This window comes from Mya arenaria, chromosome 15 (assembly GCF_026914265.1).
Source record: "Mya arenaria isolate MELC-2E11 chromosome 15, ASM2691426v1".
NCBI classification, from domain to species: domain Eukaryota; kingdom Metazoa; phylum Mollusca; class Bivalvia; order Myida; family Myidae; genus Mya; species Mya arenaria.
Window position 1 is genome coordinate 10,807,549 of NC_069136.1, and position 14,860 is coordinate 10,822,408.

At 38.1% G+C, this 14,860-nt stretch overlaps 1 long non-coding RNA gene and 5 other non-coding genes across 8 annotated transcripts in view; all 6 read right to left on the minus strand.

The window, feature by feature from the left end:
- LOC128219792 (uncharacterized) overlaps positions 1-14,860 on the minus strand; it is a 51,415-nt gene that overhangs the window by 2,215 nt on the left and 34,340 nt on the right. For all 3 annotated transcript variants that reach the window (XR_008258665.1, XR_008258663.1, XR_008258664.1), the window contains 6 exons: positions 13,933-14,094; positions 11,191-11,352; positions 8,450-8,611; positions 5,711-5,872; positions 2,970-3,131; positions 229-390 (listed from right to left, as the gene is read on the minus strand). This is a non-coding gene — a long non-coding RNA (uncharacterized LOC128219792). The remainder of the gene's footprint in view (positions 1-228; positions 391-2,969; positions 3,132-5,710; positions 5,873-8,449; positions 8,612-11,190; positions 11,353-13,932; positions 14,095-14,860) is intronic.
- Trnal-uaa (transfer RNA leucine (anticodon UAA)) lies at positions 1,287-1,370 on the minus strand. The gene has a single exon. It is a non-coding gene; the product is annotated as a tRNA-Leu (tRNA).
- Trnal-uaa (transfer RNA leucine (anticodon UAA)) lies at positions 4,027-4,110 on the minus strand. Its single transcript has one exon. It is a non-coding gene; the product is annotated as a tRNA-Leu (tRNA).
- Positions 6,769-6,852, minus strand: Trnal-uaa (transfer RNA leucine (anticodon UAA)). The gene has a single exon. It is a non-coding gene; the product is annotated as a tRNA-Leu (tRNA).
- On the minus strand, positions 9,508-9,591 carry Trnal-uaa (transfer RNA leucine (anticodon UAA)). The gene has a single exon. It is a non-coding gene; the product is annotated as a tRNA-Leu (tRNA).
- Trnal-uaa (transfer RNA leucine (anticodon UAA)) lies at positions 12,249-12,332 on the minus strand. The gene has a single exon. It is a non-coding gene; the product is annotated as a tRNA-Leu (tRNA).

A 14,860-nucleotide genomic window follows, 5' to 3' on the forward strand; every position in this document is an offset into this window, starting at 1 on the left:
ACGCAATCCCATGAAAGGTACTCATTAACTCTTTCTATAGACCAAGTTTGGTCAAGATATGTCAACCCTTACTAAAGTTATTCAGTTTCATAGGTGAGTTTGACGCCGCCCGGCCGCCCGCCCGAACAACGACATTCGTCATTCTAATAACCAGGTTTCACTATGTGAAAGCCTGGTTAGTAACTCTGTTAAACGAGCTTAGTAGTTCTTTAAGGTAAATGCTAATACCTATTCCGTTTTTCAGCAACGCTCCTTGATTTGTACATAGTTAAAGGCGGTAAAGCCATGTATGCGGAGCTGAGAGGTAGTCCGGGTTCTGCAGCAGGTCATCCGTACGGGGAACTGGTATTTCTTGTGTCAACGTCTCCTCTGCCAGAATCCGGTAAGAAGCTGAATTCATGTAAACCAATCTTTATGCATTCAAAGTTATTCAATTGTACTTTAAGTTTGTATTTTTTGTGTCCGTCGACATATTTGGCACAAAATAAATGAGATGTTTCCCAAACATTATGCACCCCTGATCACAATGTTGCCAGGAATAGTTCGACAATTTAAATTCAATAGGGCCCATCTGCTGGTCACATCCAATCTTCACGCTAGGTTTGAGTATTGTACGGTTTTTACTCGCAAATCTTTTTCGCGCTCAAGGTCATTATGAACTTGACCTTTGGACTTAATGGCCCAATATCAATAGGGGTCATCTTCTGGTCAAACTCATTCTTCATGTCACGTTTAAGACCAGCCGCTGTCGAGTTATTACTTGGACAAGCTTTATGCGTTTTAAATTCACTATGACATTGACCTTTCATTAACTGCTCACGCCCAACCTCTAAGTCAAGTTAGAGGACCATACGTCCAGGCATTGTCGAGTTATCACTCAAACGGAAGCATTTTTGCAATCAATATCGCAGTGACCTTGACATTTAAACCGGTGACCTTAAAATCACCAGGGGCCATCTACTCGTAATGCCCAAATTCCAAGAGAACAATTGGTTATGCCATTTTCGAGTTATCACTCGGACAAGCTTGGTCTACCCCCCAATCGACATATCGACCGTCATGTGCAAAGCAATATATCCCTCTTCTTCATAGAGGTGGCGGCATAATTATTTTTTAGGGACTAAAACGCTTATAACTTTGCTTCTACTAGGAATTTTTTCACCAAATAAAATGTTTCGTGTTTGTTTAAATGTGTTTTTCTTTTTTCACTGACCGCCCCTAGCTTTGTAAATCATATCCCTTAGTGCTTGTGTCTGTTTGAGATAGCAAAGTAATAAAAAAAAAATCGTTACGGGAGGGATTCGAACCCCCGAAGGGCAAAGCCCCATTGGATTTTAAGTCCTACACCTTAACCACTCGGCCACCGTAACGTTAAGCTATGTTTAAATAATTAGCATATATAAATTTTACCATTGGTAGAGCATAACAATCCTTAACCTGTGTAAAGGGGAGCAAATCTTGCTAGTTCATTAATAAGAGTAGAACAATTTATACATTACAGTAATGGTTTATTTTTAGTATCAATGTTATTGACTTTATAATTCAATTCATCAAATAAATCACTTCTAAGGTACTTATTGTTCTTTTTTATGCACATGCAAGTTAAGGTTCTATCTTAATTTCTTAAGTATATGGAAGTATTCTTAAGTATATGGAAGTACATTATAGTTAAATCTTTAACTATTTAGCTATTATCGTTCGGTAGTAGTTCCCAGGTTTTTTTTTTGGTGAATGGGACCCATTGGCGTTCACCCCTTTTAGAACTAAGTTCAGGCAGATGATAATTATGTTATAAAATAAATATTAAAAACTTGAATTGTGTTGTTTCAATAAAGAGAACTAAAAGTTATTAAATCTGTCTTTGACAGATAAATCTATTAGGGACAGTGAACTTGACCTTAGCCCCTCCCCCCTCAATAGCAATCCCAAGCTAGCTCTTCACATAAGCTACCTACACACCAAGTTTCATCAATATTTATCAATGCTAACTAAAGTTATTGAACAGAAACCAAAGTTTGACGCTTGCCCGCCCGCCCGTCTGCCCGCCCAACGACAACCTCATTCTAATAACCCGGTTTTCGTTGAAAACCTGGTTAATAACAAGATTTCTTTTAATCTTTGTTGGACAGGCAAGCCTCTGTAATGGTGATGTTCCTGGCTGTAAAAGGGCGAAACCCCCTTGCACAAATTCAAATGGGATCTTCCAAGAAGATCAGACACATGTAGCCATATTCCTACTCAAGTAAGACAAATCATGTGATGCAAAATTTCAGGCTAATGTATTAAAACAAATTAGGGTCATCTCAAGCTTTTGAATGTGTATAAATCGATAAAATAAGAAATTATAATGATGGTGATAGCCTCAAAAGTATGGAATACAAGTTCATTACATCTCGAACAAAGGTGCAGATAAACTAAATGTATTTCAATTTCAATACAAATGACACTTTAGCTATGAAATATATAAGTATGAGACTCAATTGCACTCTTCCTTAATACCAAGTAGGGTCAGGATATGTCAACCCTAACTTAAGTTATTCAGTTTCAACAATTTTTCTATTTCTAGTAACAGTGACCTTGAATCTAGGGACCCCAAACGCAATCCCATGAAAGGTCTCCATAAACTCTTCCTATAGACCAAGTTTAGTCAAGATATGTCATCCCTAACTAAAGTTATCCAGTTTCAACGGTTTTTCTATTTTTAGTAACAGTGATCTTGACCTTGACCCTAGGGACCCTAAACGCAATCCCATGAAAGGTACTCATAAACTCTTTCTATAGACCAAGTTTGGTCAAGATATGTCAACCCTTACTAAAGTTATTCAGTTTCATAGGAGAGTTTGACGCCGCCCGGCCGCCCGCCCGAACAACGACATTCGTCATTCTAATAACCAGGTTTCACTATGTGAAAGCCTGGTTAGTAACTCTGTTAAACGAGCTTAGTAGTTCTTTAAGGTAAATGCTAATACCTATTCCGTTTTTCAGCAACGCTCCTTGATTTGTACATAGTTAAAGGCGGTAAAGCCATGTATGCGGAGCTGAGAGGTAGTCCGGGTTCTGCAGCAGGTCATCCGTACGGGGAACTGGTATTTCTTGTGTCAACGTCTCCTCTGCCAGAATCCGGTAAGAAGCTGAATTCATGTAAACCAATCTTTATGCATTCAAAGTTATTCAATTGTACTTTAAGTTTGTATTTTTTGTGTCCGTCGACATATTTGGCACAAAATAAATGAGATGTTTCCCAAACATTATGCACCCCTGATCACAATGTTGCCAGGAATAGTTCGACAATTCAAAATCAATAGGGCCCATCTGCTGGTCACATCCAATCTCCACGCTAGGTTTGAGTATTGTACGGTTTTTACTCGCAAATCTTTTTCGCGCTCAAGGTCATTATGAACTTGACCTTTGGACTTAATGGCCCAATATCAATAGGGGTCATCTTCTGGTCAAACTCATTCTTCATGTCACGTTTAAGACCAGCCGCTGTCGAGTTATTACTTGGACAAGCTTTATGCGTTTTAAATTCACTATGACATTGACCTTTCATTAACTGCTCACGCCCAACCTCTAAGTCAAGTTAGAGGACCATACGTCCAGGCATTGTCGAGTTATCACTCAAACGGAAGCATTTTTGCAATCAATATCGCAGTGACCTTGACATTTAAACCGGTGACCTTAAAATCACCAGGGGCCATCTACTCGTAATGCCCAAATTCCAAGAGAACAATTGGTTATGCCATTTTCGAGTTATCACTCGGACAAGCTTGGTCTACCCCCCAATCGACATATCGACCGTCATGTGCAAAGCAATATATCCCTCTTCTTCATAGAGGTGGCGGCATAATTATTTTTTAGGGACTAAAACGCTTATAACTTTGCTTCTACTAGGAATTTTTTCACCAAATAAAATGTTTCGTGTTTGTTTAAATGTGTTTTTCTTTTTTCACTGACCGCCCCTAGCTTTGTAAATCATATCCCTTAGTGCTTGTGTCTGTTTGAGATAGCAAAGTAATAAAAAAAAATCGTTACGGGAGGGATTCGAACCCCCGAAGGGCAAAGCCCCATTGGATTTTAAGTCCTACACCTTAACCACTCGGCCACCGTAACGTTAAGCTATGTTTAAATAATTAGCATATATAAATTTTACCATTGGTAGAGCATAACAATCCTTAACCTGTGTAAAGGGGAGCAAATCTTGCTAGTTCATTAATAAGAGTAGAACAATTTATACATTACAGTAATGGTTTATTTTTAGTATCAATGTTATTGACTTTATAATTCAATTCATCAAATAAATCACTTCTAAGGTACTTACTGTTCTTTTTTATGCACATGCAAGTTAAGGTACTATCTTAATTTCTTAAGTATATGGAAGTATTCTTAAGTATATGGAAGTACATTATAGTTAAATCTTTAACTATTTAGCTATTATCGTTCGGTAGTAGTTCCCAGGTTTTTTTTTTTGGTGAATGGGACCCATTGGCGTTCACCCCTTTTAGAACTAAGTTCAGGCAGATGATAATTATGTTATAAAATAAATATTAAAAACTTGAATTGTGTTGTTTCAATAAAGAGAACTAAAAGTTATTAAATCTGTCTTTGACAGATAAATCTATTAGGGACAGTGAACTTGACCTTAACCCCTCCCCCCTCAATAGCAATCCCAAGCTAGCTCTTCACATAAGCTACCTACACACCAAGTTTCATCAATATTTATCAATGCTAACTAAAGTTATTGAACAGAAACCAAAGTTTGACGCTTGCCCGCCCGCCCGTCTGCCCGCCCAACGACAACCTCATTCTAATAACCCGGTTTTCGTTGAAAACCTGGTTAATAACAAGATTTCTTTTAATCTTTGTTGGACAGGCAAGCCTCTGTAATGGTGATGTTCCTGGCTGTAAAAGGGCGAAACCCCCTTGCACAAATTCAAATGGGATCTTCCAAGAAGATCAGACACATGTAGCCATATTCCTACTCAAGTAAGACAAATCATGTGATGCAAAATTTCAGGCTAATGTATTAAAACAAATTAGGGTCATCTCAAGCTTTTGAATGTGTATAAATCGATAAAATAAGAAATTATAATGATGGTGATAGCCTCAAAAGTATGGAATACAAGTTCATTACATCTCGAACAAAGGTGCAGATAAACTAAATGTATTCCAATTTCAATACAAATGACACTTTAGCTATGAAATATATAAGTATGAGACTCAATTGCACTCTTCCTTAATACCAAGTAGGGTCAGGATATGTCAACCCTAACTTAAGTTATTCAGTTTCAACAATTTTTCTATTTCTAGTAACAGTGACCTTGAATCTAGGGACCCCAAACGCAATCCCATGAAAGGTCTCCATAAACTCTTCCTATAGACCAAGTTTAGTCAAGATATGTCATCCCTAACTAAAGTTATCCAGTTTCAACGGTTTTTCTATTTTTAGTAACAGTGATCTTGACCTTGACCCTAGGGACCCTAAACGCAATCCCATGAAAGGTACTCATTAACTCTTTCTATAGACCAAGTTTGGTCAAGATATGTCAACCCTTACTAAAGTTATTCAGTTTCATAGGAGAGTTTGACGCCGCCCGGCCGCCCGCCCGAACAACGACATTCGTCATTCTAATAACCAGGTTTCACTATGTGAAAGCCTGGTTAGTAACTCTGTTAAACGAGCTTAGTAGTTCTTTAAGGTAAATGCTAATACCTATTCCGTTTTTCAGCAACGCTCCTTGATTTGTACATAGTTAAAGGCGGTAAAGCCATGTATGCGGAGCTGAGAGGTAGTCCGGGTTCTGCAGCAGGTCATCCGTACGGGGAACTGGTATTTCTTGTGTCAACGTCTCCTCTGCCAGAATCCGGTAAGAAGCTGAATTCATGTAAACCAATCTTTATGCATTCAAAGTTATTCAATTGTACTTTAAGTTTGTATTTTTTGTGTCCGTCGACATATTTGGCACAAAATAAATGAGATGTTTCCCAAACATTATGCACCCCTGATCACAATGTTGCCAGGAATAGTTCGACAATTCAAAATCAATAGGGCCCATCTGCTGGTCACATCCAATCTCCACGCTAGGTTTGAGTATTGTACGGTTTTTACTCGCAAATCTTTTTCGCGCTCAAGGTCATTATGAACTTGACCTTTGGACTTAATGGCCCAATATCAATAGGGGTCATCTTCTGGTCAAACTCATTCTTCATGTCACGTTTAAGACCAGCCGCTGTCGAGTTATTACTTGGACAAGCTTTATGCGTTTTAAATTCACTATGACATTGACCTTTCATTAACTGCTCACGCCCAACCTCTAAGTCAAGTTAGAGGACCATACGTCCAGGCATTGTCGAGTTATCACTCAAACGGAAGCATTTTTGCAATCAATATCGCAGTGACCTTGACATTTAAACCGGTGACCTTAAAATCACCAGGGGCCATCTACTCGTAATGCCCAAATTCCAAGAGAACAATTGGTTATGCCATTTTCGAGTTATCACTCGGACAAGCTTGGTCTACCCCCCAATCGACATATCGACCGTCATGTGCAAAGCAATATATCCCTCTTCTTCATAGAGGTGGCGGCATAATTATTTTTTAGGGACTAAAACGCTTATAACTTTGCTTCTACTAGGAATTTTTTCACCAAATAAAATGTTTCGTGTTTGTTTAAATGTGTTTTTCTTTTTTCACTGACCGCCCCTAGCTTTGTAAATCATATCCCTTAGTGCTTGTGTCTGTTTGAGATAGCAAAGTAATAAAAGAAAAATCGTTACGGGAGGGATTCGAACCCCCGAAGGGCAAAGCCCCATTGGATTTTAAGTCCTACACCTTAACCACTCGGCCACCGTAACGTTAAGCTATGTTTAAATAATTAGCATATATAAATTTTACCATTGGTAGAGCATAACAATCCTTAACCTGTGTAAAGGGGAGCAAATCTTGCTAGTTCATTAATAAGAGTAGAACAATTTATACATTACAGTAATGGTTTATTTTTAGTATCAATGTTATTGACTTTATAATTCAATTCATCAAATAAATCACTTCTAAGGTACTTACTGTTCTTTTTTATGCACATGCAAGTTAAGGTACTATCTTAATTTCTTAAGTATATGGAAGTATTCTTAAGTATATGGAAGTACATTATAGTTAAATCTTTAACTATTTAGCTATTATCGTTCGGTAGTAGTTCCCAGGTTTTTTTTTTGGTGAATGGGACCCATTGGCGTTCACCCCTTTTAGAACTAAGTTCAGGCAGATGATAATTATGTTATAAAATAAATATTAAAAACTTGAATTGTGTTGTTTCAATAAAGAGAACTAAAAGTTATTAAATCTGTCTTTGACAGATAAATCTATTAGGGACAGTGAACTTGACCTTAGCCCCTCCCCCCTCAATAGCAATCCCAAGCTAGCTCTTCACATAAGCTACCTACACACCAAGTTTCATCAATATTTATCAATGCTAACTAAAGTTATTGAACAGAAACCAAAGTTTGACGCTTGCCCGCCCGCCCGTCTGCCCGCCCAACGACAACCTCATTCTAATAACCCGGTTTTCGTTGAAAACCTGGTTAATAACAAGATTTCTTTTAATCTTTGTTGGACAGGCAAGCCTCTGTAATGGTGATGTTCCTGGCTGTAAAAGGGCGAAACCCCCTTGCACAAATTCAAATGGGATCTTCCAAGAAGATCAGACACATGTAGCCATATTCCTACTCAAGTAAGACAAATCATGTGATGCAAAATTTCAGGCTAATGTATTAAAACAAATTAGGGTCATCTCAAGCTTTTGAATGTGTATAAATCGATAAAATAAGAAATTATAATGATGGTGATAGCCTCAAAAGTATGGAATACAAGTTCATTACATCTCGAACAAAGGTGCAGATAAACTAAATGTATTCCAATTTCAATACAAATGACACTTTAGCTATGAAATATATAAGTATGAGACTCAATTGCACTCTTCCTTAATACCAAGTAGGGTCAGGATATGTCAACCCTAACTTAAGTTATTCAGTTTCAACAATTTTTCTATTTCTAGTAACAGTGACCTTGAATCTAGGGACCCCAAACGCAATCCCATGAAAGGTCTCCATAAACTCTTCCTATAGACCAAGTTTAGTCAAGATATGTCATCCCTAACTAAAGTTATCCAGTTTCAACGGTTTTTCTATTTTTAGTAACAGTGATCTTGACCTTGACCCTAGGGACCCTAAACGCAATCCCATGAAAGGTACTCATAAACTCTTTCTATAGACCAAGTTTGGTCAAGATATGTCAACCCTTACTAAAGTTATTCAGTTTCATAGGAGTTTGACGCCGCCCGGCCGCCCGCCCGAACAACGACATTCGTCATTCTAATAACCAGGTTTCACTATGTGAAAGCCTGGTTAGTAACTCTGTTAAACGAGCTTAGTAGTTCTTTAAGGTAAATGCTAATACCTATTCCGTTTTTCAGCAACGCTCCTTGATTTGTACATAGTTAAAGGCGGTAAAGCCATGTATGCGGAGCTGAGAGGTAGTCCGGGTTCTGCAGCAGGTCATCCGTACGGGGAACTGGTATTTCTTGTGTCAACGTCTCCTCTGCCAGAATCCGGTAAGAAGCTGAATTCATGTAAACCAATCTTTATGCATTCAAAGTTATTCAATTGTACTTTAAGTTTGTATTTTTTGTGTCCGTCGACATATTTGGCACAAAATAAATGAGATGTTTCCCAAACATTATGCACCCCTGATCACAATGTTGCCAGGAATAGTTCGACAATTCAAAATCAATAGGGCCCATCTGCTGGTCACATCCAATCTCCACGCTAGGTTTGAGTATTGTACGGTTTTTACTCGCAAATCTTTTTCGCGCTCAAGGTCATTATGAACTTGACCTTTGGACTTAATGGCCCAATATCAATAGGGGTCATCTTCTGGTCAAACTCATTCTTCATGTCACGTTTAAGACCAGCCGCTGTCGAGTTATTACTTGGACAAGCTTTATGCGTTTTAAATTCACTATGACATTGACCTTTCATTAACTGCTCACGCCCAACCTCTAAGTCAAGTTAGAGGACCATACGTCCAGGCATTGTCGAGTTATCACTCAAACGGAAGCATTTTTGCAATCAATATCGCAGTGACCTTGACATTTAAACCGGTGACCTTAAAATCACCAGGGGCCATCTACTCGTAATGCCCAAATTCCAAGAGAACAATTGGTTATGCCATTTTCGAGTTATCACTCGGACAAGCTTGGTCTACCCCCCAATCGACATATCGACCGTCATGTGCAAAGCAATATATCCCTCTTCTTCATAGAGGTGGCGGCATAATTATTTTTTAGGGACTAAAACGCTTATAACTTTGCTTCTACTAGGAATTTTTTCACCAAATAAAATGTTTCGTGTTTGTTTAAATGTGTTTTTCTTTTTTCACTGACCGCCCCTAGCTTTGTAAATCATATCCCTTAGTGCTTGTGTCTGTTTGAGATAGCAAAGTAATAAAAAAAAAATCGTTACGGGAGGGATTCGAACCCCCGAAGGGCAAAGCCCCATTGGATTTTAAGTCCTACACCTTAACCACTCGGCCACCGTAACGTTAAGCTATGTTTAAATAATTAGCATATATAAATTTTACCATTGGTAGAGCATAACAATCCTTAACCTGTGTAAAGGGGAGCAAATCTTGCTAGTTCATTAATAAGAGTAGAACAATTTATACATTACAGTAATGGTTTATTTTTAGTATCAATGTTATTGACTTTATAATTCAATTCATCAAATAAATCACTTCTAAGGTACTTACTGTTCTTTTTTATGCACATGCAAGTTAAGGTACTATCTTAATTTCTTAAGTATATGGAAGTATTCTTAAGTATATGGAAGTACATTATAGTTAAATCTTTAACTATTTAGCTATTATCGTTCGGTAGTAGTTCCCAGGTTTTTTTTTTGGTGAATGGGACCCATTGACGTTCACCCCTTTTAGAACTAAGTTCAGGCAGATGATAATTATGTTATAAAATAAATATTAAAAACTTGAATTGTGTTGTTTCAATAAAGAGAACTAAAAGTTATTAAATCTGTCTTTGACAGATAAATCTATTAGGGACAGTGAACTTGACCTTAGCCCCTCCCCCCTCAATAGCAATCCCAAGCTAGCTCTTCACATAAGCTACCTACACACCAAGTTTCATCAATATTTATCAATGCTAACTAAAGTTATTGAACAGAAACCAAAGTTTGACGCTTGCCCGCCCGCCCGTCTGCCCGCCCAACGACAACCTCATTCTAATAACCCGGTTTTCGTTGAAAACCTGGTTAATAACAAGATTTCTTTTAATCTTTGTTGGACAGGCAAGCCTCTGTAATGGTGATGTTCCTGGCTGTAAAAGGGCGAAACCCCCTTGCACAAATTCAAATGGGATCTTCCAAGAAGATCAGACACATGTAGCCATATTCCTACTCAAGTAAGACAAATCATGTGATGCAAAATTTCAGGCTAATGTATTAAAACAAATTAGGGTCATCTCAAGCTTTTGAATGTGTATAAATCGATAAAATAAGAAATTATAATGATGGTGATAGCCTCAAAAGTATGGAATACAAGTTCATTACATCTCGAACAAAGGTGCAGATAAACTAAATGTATTCCAATTTCAATACAAATGACACTTTAGCTATGAAATATATAAGTATGAGACTCAATTGCACTCTTCCTTAATACCAAGTAGGGTCAGGATATGTCAACCCTAACTTAAGTTATTCAGTTTCAACAATTTTTCTATTTCTAGTAACAGTGACCTTGAATCTAGGGACCCCAAACGCAATCCCATGAAAGGTCTCCATAAACTCTTCCTATAGACCAAGTTTAGTCAAGATATGTCATCCCTAACTAAAGTTATCCAGTTTCAACGGTTTTTCTATTTTTAGTAACAGTGATCTTGACCTTGACCCTAGGGACCCTAAACGCAATCCCATGAAAGGTACTCATTAACTCTTTCTATAGACCAAGTTTGGTCAAGATATGTCAACCCTTACTAAAGTTATTCAGTTTCATAGGAGAGTTTGACGCCGCCCGGCCGCCCGCCCGAACAACGACATTCGTCATTCTAATAACCAGGTTTCACTATGTGAAAGCCTGGTTAGTAACTCTGTTAAACGAGCTTAGTAGTTCTTTAAGGTAAATGCTAATACCTATTCCGTTTTTCAGCAACGCTCCTTGATTTGTACATAGTTAAAGGCGGTAAAGCCATGTATGCGGAGCTGAGAGGTAGTCCGGGTTCTGCAGCAGGTCATCCGTACGGGGAACTGGTATTTCTTGTGTCAACGTCTCCTCTGCCAGAATCCGGTAAGAAGCTGAATTCATGTAAACCAATCTTTATGCATTCAAAGTTATTCAATTGTACTTTAAGTTTGTATTTTTTGTGTCCGTCGACATATTTGGCACAAAATAAATGAGATGTTTCCCAAACATTATGCACCCCTGATCACAATGTTGCCAGGAATAGTTCGACAATTCAAAATCAATAGGGCCCATCTGCTGGTCACATCCAATCTCCACGCTAGGTTTGAGTATTGTACGGTTTTTACTCGCAAATCTTTTTCGCGCTCAAGGTCATTATGAACTTGACCTTTGGACTTAATGGCCCAATATCAATAGGGGTCATCTTCTGGTCAAACTCATTCTTCATGTCACGTTTAAGACCAGCCGCTGTCGAGTTATTACTTGGACAAGCTTTATGCGTTTTAAATTCACTATGACATTGACCTTTCATTAACTGCTCACGCCCAACCTCTAAGTCAAGTTAGAGGACCATACGTCCAGGCATTGTCGAGTTATCACTCAAACGGAAGCATTTTTGCAATCAATATCGCAGTGACCTTGACATTTAAACCGGTGACCTTAAAATCACCAGGGGCCATCTACTCGTAATGCCCAAATTCCAAGAGAACAATTGGTTATGCCATTTTCGAGTTATCACTCGGACAAGCTTGGTCTACCCCCCAATCGACATATCGACCGTCATGTGCAAAGCAATATATCCCTCTTCTTCATAGAGGTGGCGGCATAATTATTTTTTAGGGACTAAAACGCTTATAACTTTGCTTCTACTAGGAATTTTTTCACCAAATAAAATGTTTCGTGTTTGTTTAAATGTGTTTTTCTTTTTTCACTGACCGCCCCTAGCTTTGTAAATCATATCCCTTAGTGCTTGTGTCTGTTTGAGATAGCAAAGTAATAAAAAAAAAATCGTTACGGGAGGGATTCGAACCCCCGAAGGGCAAAGCCCCATTGGATTTTAAGTCCTACACCTTAACCACTCGGCCACCGTAACGTTAAGCTATGTTTAAATAATTAGCATATATAAATTTTACCATTGGTAGAGCATAACAATCCTTAACCTGTGTAAAGGGGAGCAAATCTTGCTAGTTCATTAATAAGAGTAGAACAATTTATACATTACAGTAATGGTTTATTTTTAGTATCAATGTTATTGACTTTATAATTCAATTCATCAAATAAATCACTTCTAAGGTACTTATTGTTCTTTTTTATGCACATGCAAGTTAAGGTACTATCTTAATTTCTTAAGTATATGGAAGTATTCTTAAGTATATGGAAGTACATTATAGTTAAATCTTTAACTATTTAGCTATTATCGTTCGGTAGTAGTTCCCAGGTTTTTTTTTTGGTGAATGGGACCCATTGGCGTTCACCCCTTTTAGAACTAAGTTCAGGCAGATGATAATTATGTTATAAAATAAATATTAAAAACTTGAATTGTGTTGTTTCAATAAAGAGAACTAAAAGTTATTAAATCTGTCTTTGACAGATAAATCTATTAGGGACAGTGAACTTGACCTTAGCCCCTCCCCCCTCAATAGCAATCCCAAGCTAGCTCTTCACATAAGCTACCTACACACCAAGTTTCATCAATATTTATCAATGCTAACTAAAGTTATTGAACAGAAACCAAAGTTTGACGCTTGCCCGCCCGCCCGTCTGCCCGCCCAACGACAACCTCATTCTAATAACCCGGTTTTCGTTGAAAACCTGGTTAATAACAAGATTTCTTTTAATCTTTGTTGGACAGGCAAGCCTCTGTAATGGTGATGTTCCTGGCTGTAAAAGGGCGAAACCCCCTTGCACAAATTCAAATGGGATCTTCCAAGAAGATCAGACACATGTAGCCATATTCCTACTCAAGTAAGACAAATCATGTGATGCAAAATTTCAGGCTAATGTATTAAAACAAATTAGGGTCATCTCAAGCTTTTGAATGTGTATAAATCGATAAAATAAGAAATTATAATGATGGTGATAGCCTCAAAAGTATGGAATACAAGTTCATTACATCTCGAACAAAGGTGCAGATAAACTAAATGTATTCCAATTTCAATACAAATGACACTTTAGCTATGAAATATATAAGTATGAGACTCAATTGCACTCTTCCTTAATACCAAGTAGGGTCAGGATATGTCAACCCTAACTTAAGTTATTCAGTTTCAACAATTTTTCTATTTCTAGTAACAGTGACCTTGAATCTAGGGACCCCAAACGCAATCCCATGAAAGGTCTCCATAAACTCTTCCTATAGACCAAGTTTAGTCAAGATATGTCATCCCTAACTAAAGTTATCCAGTTTCAACGGTTTTTTCTATTTTTAGTAACAGTGATCTTGACCTTGACCCTAGGGACCCTAAACGCAATCCCATGAAAGGTACTCATAAACTCTTTCTATAGACCAAGTTTGGTCAAGATATGTCAACCCTTACTAAAGTTATTCAGTTTCATAGGAGAGTTTGACGCCGCCCGGCCGCCCGCCCGAACAACGACATTCGTCATTCTAATAACCAGGTTTCACTATGTGAAAGCCTGGTTAGTAACTCTGTTAAACGAGCTTAGTAGTTCTTTAAGGTAAATGCTAATACCTATTCCGTTTTTCAGCAACGCTCCTTGATTTGTACATAGTTAAAGGCGGTAAAGCCATGTATGCGGAGCTGAGAGGTAGTCCGGGTTCTGCAGCAGGTCATCCGTACGGGGAACTGGTATTTCTTGTGTCAACGTCTCCTCTGCCAGAATCCGGTAAGAAGCTGAATTCATGTAAACCAATCTTTATGCATTCAAAGTTATTCAATTGTACTTTAAGTTTGTATTTTTTGTGTCCGTCGACATATTTGGCACAAAATAAATGAGATGTTTCCCAAACATTATGCACCCCTGATCACAATGTTGCCAGGAATAGTTCGACAATTCAAAATCAATAGGGCCCATCTGCTGGTCACATCCAATCTCCACGCTAGGTTTGAGTATTGTACGGTTTTTACTCGCAAATCTTTTTCGCGCTCAAGGTCATTATGAACTTGACCTTTGGACTTAATGGCCCAATATCAATAGGGGTCATCTTCTGGTCAAACTCATTCTTCATGTCACGTTTAAGACCAGCCGCTGTCGAGTTATTACTTGGACAAGCTTTATGCGTTTTAAATTCACTATGACATTGACCTTTCATTAACTGCTCACGCCCAACCTCTAAGTCAAGTTAGAGGACCATACGTCCAGGCATTGTCGAGTTATCACTCAAACGGAAGCATTTTTGCAATCAATATCGCAGTGACCTTGACATTTAAACCGGTGACCTTAAAATCACCAGGGGCCATCTACTCGTAATGCCCAAATTCCAAGAGAACAATTGGTTATGCCATTTTCGAGTTATCACTCGGACAAGCTTGGTCTACCCCCCAATCGACATATCGACCGTCATGTGCAAAGCAATATATCCCTCTTCTTCATAGAGGTGGCGGCATAATTATTTTTTAGGGACTAAAACGCTTATAACTTTGCTTCTACTAGGAATTT